The 12,153-nt window shown below is 37.9% G+C and overlaps 1 long non-coding RNA gene across 2 annotated transcripts in view; it reads right to left on the bottom strand.

Moving 5' to 3' along the window:
• Positions 1 to 12,153, bottom strand: part of LOC148186808 (uncharacterized) — an 85,460-nt gene that overhangs the window by 23,531 nt on the left and 49,776 nt on the right. For both annotated transcript variants that reach the window (XR_015779152.1, XR_015779151.1), the window contains exon 6: positions 3,471 to 3,530. This is a non-coding gene — a long non-coding RNA (uncharacterized LOC148186808). The remainder of the gene's footprint in view (positions 1 to 3,470; positions 3,531 to 12,153) is intronic.

Here is a 12,153-nt window from a genome sequence, read left to right as displayed (position 1 = left end):
GGAGCCTGATGTTCGCTTCCTGTATGAATATTGAGCCATATCATATTGTTTTTTTTCTATACTTAATAAAAGGGCCAAACATGGCTCACACGCCGCAGGGCTCCGGTTATCAATTATTTAATGCACCAAAGTGACGTTTCAAGCAAAAAAGCTCTTCATCAGACTGAGTCAGCCAGACTAAAGAGCAGTTTTGCTAAAAAAACGTCACTTTGGTGCATTAAATAATTGATAACTGGAGCCCTGCAGTGTGCGAGCCATGTTTTGCCTTTTTACTTTTCACTCATGTTTGGCTCTGCACCTGCTCCAAGTTTGGATTGGTCGTGCATGCATACTTTGCCTTTTTTATACTCCTAACTAGACACTTTTTTTTTTTTTGCAAAGCCAAGCAAATAAACGTAAATACGAGGTGTTGTATTGATGCTGTAATTTTGAAAAAGACTGTGTGTATCTAACAAGAAGGAACTGTATATTTCCTTTGAAAACAGAGGTGTATTTTGAAAAGACACAGTCCATTAACAAGCGCAAATTGACACGCTATCGCATAACATCTGCAACAAAGACGTGTGATGTGAAAGCCACTGACCAAGCGACAATATTTGATGGGATGGAATGAGAATGTGTTTAAATGCTGGACACATCATTAAGCTTTAAATACACTGTACGATTTGAGACCGTTTTAGTAATGTTTAATTCCAGCTCCCGGTAAATCATCCACTATGCAAAGCCTAACGTTCGCAACCTGAGTGCTCACACTGTTTGTGTAAAATAGACACACACACAAGTAAGCAGCACCAGCAAACTAACTAGACTATACCGACTGACTGAGTGAGAAAAAAGGAATCTTGAAGAACTGACTTGTGTCTCTGCGTCAACTGTACAAGAGTGACGAAGACAACGAAAATGTAGAATATGTCAAAAAATTCATCCCAGCATCTGATGGTCAGTCGGGAGTAGTTGATCGGGCAATCATGGGTCCTTGCTCCCCTGTATACTCAAACGATGGCAGACGATGCTAAAATTCAGAAAATTCAGTCTGACTTGAAAATGAGTCGTGCGGCCCAAAAAAGCGAGTCAGAAACGGGTTCAAATCGTAGATCTATAGCTGAGCGTCAGAAAGGAGGAAGAGAAAAGGAATTGTGTTCATTTGCAGTGACTTAATTTATTTCTCCTTGAGTGGTGCATAAATGTTTTGACCTTGTTTTGCAACATGCTGACACTATCCAATCCAACAGACAGAGCAGGAAGACTCTTTTCTTGTATCGGTCATATAAGCGCTGGCATCAGAACACCAGCTGTGACACGCAGACTGAACTCTTTGTCCCTTCGTCCCTGTTATCCTTTAAAAGAGGACTGATTGAAAAAAAATAAGTAATTTAATATATAATGAAATTATTTCAACACCGAGCGCGGGTCAGCTCCTTCTGTGACCATCGGGAGAGAGCTGTCTGCATTTTCAGACTGTTGCTAGGATCGCCTAGCAGTGTTCAAGTGTCTGTTCAATGGCTGTGCTGTCAAATTTAATGCTGCTGTTTCTCAGTCTGCCAGCTGTGTGTGTGTGTGTGTGTGTGTGTGTGTGTGTGTGTGTGTGTGTGTGTGTGTGTTGTTCGGTCACTGTGCCAGGCTCTCAGTCTGTTGTGTCTGGAACACTACGTACTAGGTGTCATGTACGTTTCCTGTCTGTCCTCGTGCCTGTATCCATTACATCATAGGTATATATACTTTAGTAATAGTATTTGGCTTTATTTAGTTAACAGCATTTCAAAAGCTTTATTTGTTTTTGAGAGGGAAAAACCCAGCTGATCGTCTCTGTTCTCACTCACATTATTATTTATGACCACGCGAGGGGATCTGAGGTGAACAAGTGAAGACAACAAAGGATGTCGTTTGGCACAAGTCTGTACATTTAAAGGCATAATTCACCCTCCGAAAGACTTTTTGTATTTCAGTTACTCACCCTGTGTTACTTTGAATTCATGAAGAAAACTTTAATTTTTTTCACATCCCTCTGGTGAAAGAAGAATCCGAGAACAGAGATAATTCTCAGTGAATTGAAGTCATAGGGGTCCACGTTTAACAACAGCAAAACCGCAAACTCTCACACATCTCGTGCACCATGATCGGTGCTTCCCAAACACACGCATCTTCATTTGAACTGTAGGATTATAAAACAAAAGTGAGTAAACCTTTTCAAAACTAAATACCACTGACAAAAACAAAATTTTAAGATACGTAAAACTTGGATTAAATTGCAAACATTTTGTAAGAGTTTGTAAATGGATGTTTTAATATAGGGTTTCTGTTAAAAACAGACCCTTATGACTTTAATTTATCAAGAATTTTTGGATTTGGATTGGTTTTTAGGTACGTCATTCACTAGAGGCATGCGACAAAAACAGTTTTTACATATTCAAAGTAGCTAATTGTACAGTAATTCAAATGTTCATTTGGGGGAGAATTCCTTAAATCCTTTATCAAGCGTGTCATTATAGCCACTTTAGATATCTTTTGTTCTGGTGTTTTGGATCTAAACCTACACAGTTGTTCTGCCATTATGCCCAGAGTTGTTTTTTTGTTTGTTTGTTTGTTTGTTTTTCACACTGTCAAAGAGTTGTTAATTTTATTATATAGTTTAGCACTGAGGTCGTAGTTTGTGGTGTTGTTTTTCTGGATTTTATTCCTTTAACCATGACCTCAATTATAAATATTAAATGCTACACATTTCTGTCATTGTCATAAAAAAACTTACATTACAAACTTCTAAAAAAAAAAAAATATGGAAGAGTACTGAATTGCAATAGATTGTACAGATAAATAACAAATTAGTGTTTAGAAATGTGTTATGCCATTTGTATGATCAGTCCTCATTTTGTGTATTGTCTTAGCAACCCAGTTTTTATCTATTTTAAACAAGATTTATGTCACTAATATGACTACTGCATTTAAAACTCAGAAAGTAAAAATACAAGTGTTAGCACTAAAGTATGAAAGCATGGCAGGTGCCTGGCAGGACAAAGACAGGATTACAGCTGTGTTCGAAGGAGGTCAGGGCTCTGTGGCAGCTGGAGGAGCACCGAGCTGAAGTGAGAGACACGTCAGAGGAAGGTGAGCCAGCTGAAAGAGCAACTCAAGGAGAAGGACAATGTGGTGAGGGAGGAAAAGGGAGGAAGCCTGAAACAGAAGGGCATGTGGAGACTTTGTCTCAGCTCAGGCACAAACAGGCTGACTGGAAGTAAAGCGAGTTGCAAAGAAAATGTGATGCTCTGGAAGAGAAGTTCAGGAAGGAGCTGAGTGAAAACAGGTGGCTGAGAAAAGGAGATCAAAAAAGAAAGTAGCAGAGAAGTTGTCAGGATTCAGGAGGTGAGTTTCACCATGCAAAAGAAGAGACAGTAACGATGAGGTAGAGGATGCTGCAGCTTGAATGGCTCAGGCATGGGGAGAGGGAAATAAAGACTGTGCTGGTGCAGTCTTACCTTCCGGACACCAAGCTGTGCACAGAGCCGTGGGACTGAAGCGCCATCAAAGCATCCAAGCTGGGGAAGGAAGTGTGGATGTTAGAAAAGAGAAAAACATCGGTGTCTAGGTCATCATTTCAGGTGCTAAAGTAAAGTGAAGCAGGACCAATTTAGCTGCTGCTCAAACGTGTAGCCCTGTGATACTCAACTTAATGCCTGTAGACCAAATTTGGCCCTCCAGCCATTATCTAATTCACTATAACAATAATGTGAGTCGTACAGGAAATTGTTTTTGTACTTTAAGTATACATAAGGTGCCAGAGTGCATGAAACAGCATCAAAATACAGCTTGTTTATCACAAAAAATGCCCGTCGAGGCTCCCCATACCCCCAACAGAGGTCTTTGCTAAGAACCTAATGTCCTATAATCCAAGAAACGTTCTAAAATATTAGCAGCATCCGAAAAATCCTAGAAATAATCTAAAATCCAAACAATGTCCTAAAATCCAAGAAACGTCTGAAAATCTGAGAAATGTTCCTAAGATCCTAGAAATATCCTTTAATCCTAGAAACATGTAAGGGGCTCCTGTGACTGGCCCCTGTCCTCCTGTCATTATGCAAAAGTGGCCCCCAAGCAAAGCAAGTTTAGTAATCCTGGTGCAGCCAACAACACGCAGATTTTAAAGCAAAAAAGACAAGTAACTACATCTACAGTCCCTTTAAATAGCAAAGCCCTATATTGATAATAGGTCTCTTACTATTTATGTCAGGGTTATTACATTACATTTTAATCACAGTGACAACTTTACATTTTACTTGACAATGACCATCACTAATAATGTAAACCATGTTTTTTCCTCCCTCTGCTTGACAAAGCTGAAGTAAGTTCACAGACGCCTGAGACCAAGTTAATGAGGCCCATGGAGTTAACATACCAAAGCTTTAAAAGGTCACACAATCAGACAATTACACTTAAACAAAGACCCGACACAGCAGATTTGCATTACACCAATGCTTATTCGCATGTCAGCTAAGAGGCAATAATTGCTGCAAAGCCACTGCTCCACTTCTTAGCACTTTTAACCCTGAGAAACTGCGATATGATTGGGGTTCTCAAAGTTTACAAAGCCAATATAAGGAACCAGCAATGATTGAGGGCTGCACAGGAAAAGTGCACACTTAACAAAAAATGTATTTGTTAAATCACGTCCATATTAAATTACAGAGTTGTCCACCACAATGGCCAAACTACCACCAGCACTGATGACAGAACAGAATTTCTGCAACACTCACAGGGTGCCACTGGATGTCTTTCTAAAAGTTGTACGACCAAACTAAAAGTTGGGGATAGTTTAACTTTTCAAGGCAAATGGACCATTTTCAGAGCAGACATTTTGACTTGTCATAGTATGAAAAAGCACATGTGAAACTGAAAACACTAACAATAGCTCAGCTGTATTAAGTGTCTCAGTAAGCTACTCCAGTGAGCCAGCATCCACAATACCAGGAAGAAAAAGAAGAAGAACTATTTGCATTTAACCCATCCTCTATGGAGCTGTGAGCGGCCGTGTGTTGCAGACAGACTGACAGCATTAAGCATTTAATGAGTAAATCTTTGGAGCTGACATTGATATTATCAGAGTGCTTATACTACTATGACATGTCAAAATGTGTTTTGTGAAAAAGGTAGCAGCCAATCGGTAAACACAGTCCTGTGACTCCTGTGACATGTTGACCTACGTTAAAAGGAATTTGTTCTTTCCATGTCACCTGGGCACAGAAAACTGTAAAAAGAAAAAGTTAACCTTGCTGCTTCTTGGTGTGTTTTTGCCGTTAACCTGACAAATGCTTGTTAGGGGTCCTGAGTAACTTCCCATCTGAACGCACTGAATACAACATAACGTGCTTCTTTTGCCTAATCATAACCAAAGGGTGATGGTGTCACAATGCTGGTTGCAACGTGCTTTTGTTGCCTAAATATAACCACATGCAGCATCATCACATCATGTGCTTGTGCTGACATCATGGTAGCACCATCCCAGAACGTAACTAGCAGACGCAGAAGGAAACCTAAAGCATAAAATGTAGACGCAAAAGTCTACGCGGCAATATGTGAGGACTTGAATGAGAATGTGTTGTACTTTTACATGAATCAACGCACAGGAATGTATATAGTGAAAAGAGTCAGTCTACCTTTTTACTAATTAGGGAACAGAGCACTGCATAACAGCCTGAAAATTATGCCCAAATGTTTTCCAAGACAATCTTAAAGACTGTATTTATATCTGTTAGAATATTCTGATTTCCCGTGGGCCCCTCTGACTCCATGCCACCTCGTTTAAAAAATCCTGGAATTGCCCCTGGATTCAGCGAACAGTATCTTTCGGTTTTACCCGTTGTAGGGATGTGAGAACAAATGGAGGGGCCTTATTATTCCTAATTGTCAGGTCATTATGTTTTGGCACAGCCAAACACAAATAGCAATGTTGATTGACTTTGATTAAATTAATTTGTTTTTGGGGGTTGGTTCCACTTGCATTAGACTCGCTCCGTGAACCCTCTTCTCGTTGACCTGATTCAACCTCTGCTGCGTTGCCCAATTTGCTCGTTTGCCTAACTGCTGTATGTGAACATACAGAGCCTTATTTTGTAAATCGCCCTCTGCCAGCAACAGGCCTTCTAAATGTTTCATAAGGAGACCACCAGCCCAAGCCTCATTAGTGAAGAAACACACAGAACCCATAAATTGCAGAGAATGGGAATCCATTAAATTACCACGTAGATCCGTGCAGAAAAAAACTCAACTCAGGATACAAAAGGAGGAAGGATGACATCATTCAAAAGCTTCATCATTTTCCTCTTTATATCATTTAAAGTTTTGCTTTTTTCTCTGGAGTACAGCTTTTCCTACAAAAACAATCCAGCTTATTTAAATGATTCCTAAATATTTTAATATTTGTTTTTTTATGACTAAATACCTTCAGCCACTCCTCTAACTGTAAAGTTCCATCCATCCATCCATCCATTTTCTTCCGCTTGGATGGAGTGAGGGAAGGATGGAACGGGAACTGTAAAGTTTCACAGTTAAATTGCATACGATACGATACGATACGATACGATACGATACGATACGATACGATACGATACGATACGATAATGACCACAAGTGGAACAGCCTCCTTCCATCTATACAATCAATCAGCATTGATATTATCATCATTCAAAAAACATTTGAAAAGGACTCAAATTTTTTCTCTGTCTTGTCTGTTTCTGTCTTGTTGCACTTCATTGATTCATTTGCAATGTATTTCACTTTGTAAATATAGACTGTTGGTCTTTTGTACATTTTTATCAATTTTGCATTCTGCTAAGTCTTGACATTTTGATCAATTATGCAATCTTTGTTTTGATCTTTTTCTTTTTATGAATGATGATAGTTATTTAGGTATTTCCATAAGGGATTTTTGGCTTCTAACATCTCCTGCACATTAAATAAACATTTTAATTTTCATCTTTTCTATTGATATGTATGTGCAAATAAACTTAACTAATTTTCCAGAAATCAGCTAAGAAAAACAAGCTTTACCATCCGTTGCAGGCCACATTCTGACTTTCATCCTGGCTCAAAACTGGGATCCATTGAAAAGTTTGATCTCATTTCAAACTGGGGCATCTGCAGATTAATTCCATAACCAATATTTTAGGAAAAATACAAGATTAATTAGTCCACATTTTCGTTATCTCTGCCGCCATCTTGACTGTAAAGGAGCCGGGAGGGACAATTCCACCGGGCGTAGCTGCGACCTGGTTTTGTTCCTTCCAGATGTCAGACCTCACCAAGAGTGTTTGAGAAGTGGAGCTTTTCACCTGGCTGATTTTGTAGACCTGCAGATTTCGGTGATTGGGTCATTTTTCCTTGATATTTGTGCTTCTACCATAAGCAGGTCCGTAAACATGCTTCATAGTCTAATCGTTTCTTTTTTCATCTGTTTTAATTGTGTTTATTGTTGTTTCCTGCTTTATTGTGGTGTAGGCTTCAGACAAAGTTAATATAGTTAAAAGTCCCGTTATTAACGTCATGGATCAAAGATTTCTGTGTTTTAGTTGTTGAAGATATATTCATTCTAATAATTAAATTGTGTCTTTATTTCACAGACGGTCCCAGCTGGCAAGAAAACTCAATCTGCTCTGTTCAGCGCACTGTGGCTCTGTCAAAAATAGATGAAAACGCTGCGCCGCGTCTGCTGGAATTACAAAAATCGTCCAGAGTGGCTGCAGTCAGCCTGGCGGTGATCTGCACGCTACTTTTCTGGTGTTTTTTGTTATCAGTATGGTAGGACCTCTGTTATGCCTTAAAAAAATCACATATTGAGTTTAAACCAGGACCTGACTGGACATAAAGACTCCAGTTTCCAAAACCAAATATGTTGTGATTCTGATTTTCTGATTCTGACCTGAATATTTGACCAAAGAAAATTAGAAAAGAAAAAGTCTAGCACTCACATAAACACCAGAGGGAGGAGAAAGACTAAAAGTCCTCTGAAGTACCTTACATAAGCAGGACACATTGCAAATGTCTAGAAATTGCCCTGAAATGTTTGTGGACAACTCTGAATGAAAGTGCGAAGTATTAGTACAATAAAACTGTCAGGTAGGGATTGACCTCGACCTTTTGGTATCCGTTTTCCTAAAACACACGTTCTCAATTCACCCACTTGGATCTTTGTTACAGCCACTTAAATCTAGCAGCTGAGTATAAATCAAAATCCTCTGTAAGTCTCTTTTTGGATTACCAAATTTTATCAGATGAAACATGCAATTCATTAAGCAGATTACTACTAAAATAAACGAGTAAAGCACCTTCTTGTATTGTTTGGATAATTAAAAGTGTCCAACTCAAAGCCTGCAGGTCAGATTTGACAAATCTAAATGTGGTCAAACATTGTTAGTTTATTCTGACAACTTAATGCAGCTGTAATCAGTTATAATAGAGTAAGATTTCTACTCCTCTCCAACACACTTTTAAACACAGTGTAACAAAAGTATGAGGACATCTGTTATGATGGATGTCTCTCTTCTGTAGGTTTTTAGTTTGTACATATCGTCAACATAGCAAAAGCTTCAAAAAGATTAAAGTTCAGAAATATGCAACCTGATCTCAAAGAAATTTGTTAAACGATCGAAACTACATAATGTCATAGTGGCATGTGATTTGTTGAAATTTTGTACCATTACCACTGAAGCAATGCCAATAGAAAGTCTATAAAGATGCTGTGGTGTACGCAGGAATTACTACTGCATAGATAATATAAACAGCAACAAAGTCCGCGTACAGAGGTTGTCTGGCTGGTGGACGAGTCAAACAAATACAGGACTTTCACCCAGGAGACCATCGTTTGTGTCCCAAGTTGACTTACTTTGACCATAAACACTTACTTAAACTGATGCGCCATTATGATGCCTTCTTACATTCTGCAAGCATGCGTCTAGGTTCAGAAGAAAAAAAAAGTTTGCTAATTGGGGTCCAGTATCTTGCCCAAGGACACTTCGATGCCTGGAGGAGCGATTAAAGAACAACCCGCTCTATCTCTGAGCCACAGTGATGGTAAACAAAATTATGTCACACACTGATGCATATTAGAGCAACGTAACTTCAGCAGCTTCATAAAATAAATTTGGCATCACATAACGTAGAAGGTTATCCATGGAAAATATTTCTGCGAGATCTGATTGTTTATAAGCAGGATTGGCAGACCTACTTCATTAAAGCTGTAAAGAATAATGTGTGTGTTTGCATTTAACGTTGAAAAAGAAATCATGCTTTGTTGATTTAAATTCTTTAAATATTACAATAATCGGGTCAGACAAAGCTGATTAATTCAGCTGTCACCACTTGTCAGCACACTCAGACCAGGCCAAAGGCCACCACAGTGAATGGGTGGCTGCAGCTCAGTGCTTTACTGATATTACGACTATCTATAAATAACTGGATATTTATGTGAGTTACAGTTTTATTCTTGTTTAATACAGAAATACATTCTGCACAAGTCACGTTTTTCTACGTCTAGTCTGTGTGTGTGCTTGTGTACAGCTGGTGTACGTGAGTGAGAGGGAGAGTGAGGTCATGAAGGACAGCAACAGCAACACTGGCTTTTTTCCAGCCATACAGCCACTACTAATTGCATGAACAATTAATTAGAAATTGAAAACTGTGACGGTGACTGAGGTGATCATTTTGACACAAATTATGGAGATTTATTTTATTTTGCAACTTATATTTAACACTCAGGAGAGAGAAACGAAGGTCTCAGTTAGCAGCTGAATGTGCATTCCCCTAAAACCTCAGAATTTATGTGCAGCGTTTCACACATAAATTGTTAGATTTTATGGAAAAGCATACGTATAGGATCTTTTATCCTAGCTACAGATAAATTCTTTATGGAACTCATAATGCATGACAGATTCCCATGAAAGCTGACCTCACATGGAGAGAGGTATTTCAGCGTTTAACTATGTCCTGGGACATTCAGCAATTTCCTGAGGGTCAGCTTTATGTGATGTGAGGATGAAAACATGTGTAATATATGTTTCCAGTGTGATTTATAGTGGATGCGGTCGCGTAAATATTATTGGGTATACTATGATACTAAGGAATCTTGAAACTAAATGGTAAAAAGTTTTACTAGTGCACATAGTGAGCTTGATAAATGAGGCATTTAAATGAGTACTCAGAGCTTATCCACAGGCAAAGTTCACATCACAGTTGTATCACGAGTATTAGATGGCATTTACACTACTTTCTGCTAAAAATGCCACCGTGCAGCGCTGCACATTTTGCAGAAGCGTAAATTCCAGTCATGCAACACTGCACCTGTTAGTGATGACGCAACATGATGATGATTCATATCGCGTCTGAAGTCTAGATGTATTGCTCACGACAGAGTGAAGCACTGAGTGTCTACTCCATAGAGAAGAAGTGATAAATGAGGGAACGGCATTGCTGGATTAACCTGCTTGAAGGCCTCAGGGCAAAAATTAGCTCATTGGGCCCCATTAACCCCCCTTCATCCCACTCTCTAAAAATATCACTTCGACCCAGTTTTGCTGTGTGGTAATTTGATTCAGTATTTAGATGTCAGTAAGCTCTGAGGCATCTGGTTAGTAATCTAGTTAAATGAGGAAGGCAGACAGCTAATAGTGTCATAACTTTGTGTGAAGCATCTTTGACACACTGCATTTACTCGAGTTCTGTACTTAAGCACAAATGTGAGGTATTTATACTTTACTTGAATGTTTTCTTTGCATTGCACTTTTTACTTTTACTCCATTTTTTTTTTTTTTTACTAAGGCATGTATAAATTTTAAAAATAAAAGCGCAATGTAAAAATGATTAAATGTTTCCTTTTGAAAAAGGCATCGGCAAAGATAAACACAAACAGAGATACTTCAGAATTTAAGGATATTCAAGTCCTGATGACAAATACAAAATATACATGGAATATGTTTTTATTTAAAATACTTTTATTGTACTGCTTTCAGATGCCTTTCATAAGTATTTAAACCTCTGAATCTTGAGCAATTTGTTTCGGTTTCTTTTAAAAACATGGGGAAAAAAGACAACAAGCATCTCTGTAACAAATGTTTCATGCATTGCAATAAATTTGTAGATTTAGAAAATTATTTTTGAAAAACTAGGGGAAAATGATTAGAATAGAAAGCTGAAAAAAATATATTTGTAATTATCACAATTACTTATTTAAAATTGTTGATGAATTATGATGAATAATGAATTTTTAAGCACTTTTAAGCCATTTCCTTGTTTTTTTGTTTATTTATTTATTTTCAGTTAATTTTCTTGCATTTTTTTTTTTTACAAATTTCTTGCTAATCTTTGGGTAATTTCCATTGCTAATTGCTCATTACTTTGTTTCCAAGTCTCTGCGAGAATTTTTTCTTAGGTTTTAAAAAATCAGTTAAAATCACTGAAAGTTCAGGAAAATCATGGAATTTTATTGTGTAAAATGAAACTGTTAAAGTACTCTTTGGTAAAAATGTTGAGAGCCACTTATAAAAGTATTTGTAAAGCTGTTGTTTAATAACACAAATATTGATTGACCGTGCTTGTAGTTTGACATATTTTAAGCAAATATGAATATAAACAAATACTTGAGATTGAAAAGGTTGCTGTTTAATTTTCATACAATAATTAACATTCAGAGTAAAGTACACTTCACAGCTCCGTTTGTGTTGCTGTGAATGGTCATGCAAATGTAATTTTGGGTCCTTGAAAAGTCATGAAAAACTTTTGAAATCTTGTCCATGAAAATGTGTGGGAACCCTGAATCCACCACAACAACATTTTTGTGTGTTTGGAACATAATTGGGTTCTGACCGGGTTAAGGCATTGTTTTTACTGATGTGTGTGCCCTAAAACAGCGTTACATCAGAGATAATCGGTGCTCTCCCATTGCAGCTGTTTATGTACTTTTCAGGGTCAGTTGAGGTAAATTGATTGTCCGCTGTTATGACATCGCTTGAAGATGCAGCATCAATAAAGGGCATCAGTATTAACAAAGGAATGTACTTGAAATGTCTTTGTACTTTTCATTTCTATTCGTTTGTTTTTGTGAATATCCATCAGTAAACCACATTGCACTGGAGTTTTGGACGTCTGTGAATGCAATAACACGAATCACAATTG

Source organism: Plectropomus leopardus, chromosome 16 (genome assembly GCF_026936395.1).
Source record: "Plectropomus leopardus strain MGB_pleo_1.0 chromosome 16, ASM2693639v1, whole genome shotgun sequence".
Classification (NCBI taxonomy): Eukaryota; Metazoa; Chordata; class Actinopteri; order Perciformes; family Serranidae; genus Plectropomus; species Plectropomus leopardus.
The sequence above is the reverse complement of the archived record's forward strand: the minus strand, read 5'-3'. Positions and strand labels throughout refer to the sequence as shown.